This window comes from Cynara cardunculus, assembly GCF_001531365.2.
Source record: "Cynara cardunculus var. scolymus isolate 2C chromosome LG 8, CcrdV1, whole genome shotgun sequence".
NCBI classification, from domain to species: Eukaryota; Viridiplantae; Streptophyta; class Magnoliopsida; order Asterales; family Asteraceae; genus Cynara; species Cynara cardunculus.
Window position 1 is genome coordinate 20,804,094 of NC_037535.1, and position 1,123 is coordinate 20,805,216.

Genomic DNA, 1,123 nt, shown 5'->3' on the forward strand with positions numbered 1-1,123 from the left:
GTATTAATATTCTTTTAATAATTATATAAATTAATTAAATTCACATTATTATTAATTAATTAAGTACTAAGAGTACATGTTTTTCTAAATTTTTTTTCCGGGTAATATTGATTTGTGAAAAATGTTTCAAAAATCCGATTTTGAAATTTTAAACTCGGTTTTGATGACCACTCCAGAGTTAAATTCAGACTTACAACTCTGAATTTTTTCAGAGTTATGTTGTAAGTCTGGAGGCCTCTTCAGACTTAAATTCAGCTTAAACCACGAAAACAGAAAAATAAACGTGTAGAGGGACATATGTCACTTAAATAGACCTATTTGAACCGTAAGTAAAAATTGTGTCTAGATACTTGTTTAGGCGGGAAAAATAAGAACCGCCGCACAGAAACATGACACATGTCCCCAAAGTTACTTATTTATTAAGTATATAGATATATATATATATACACACACACACACACACACACACACACACATATATATATATATATATACAATAATTCCTTTAAGTTGGCTTTCACATGTGAACACAATACTTCCTAATCATAAGATCTTCAATATTCTTGTATTGTGATCTACCATCTTCACCCGTGTTTGTAAATCTCGATTATGAATACTTATCTATCAAACACTCCTCCACCACTGTTATGGTTTAATAAATCAAATCCAGTTGTTTGATTTGAAGATTAATGTCGATTACATATATGTTCAGGATAGGACATTCAAGTTTTCTTATCATATTAAAATAACAAGTCATCTATAATTTGGAAAAAAAAAATAAACATGTTATTTTAGCTATAATCATAGGATAGATGTTTTATAACCGTTCATTAATGAATGTGAAGTTAAGACAAAGAGAAAAAGATTATCATTGTGTTATCAATATTAATTATATGGTGATAAAAAACATAATCTAACAAAAGTTTGTGATTGGTTTAAATGGTCTCTATAATTAATATTTTTTCATGGTTAACAAATAATCTTAGTACCCTTTCCCCCCCCCCTCTCTCTCTCTCTCTCTCTCTCTCTATATATATATATATATATATATATTAAATATTCATGTTATTAATTATCAGATGACCATTAACGGACATGAGAACCCGATCCATTAATGAGAGTA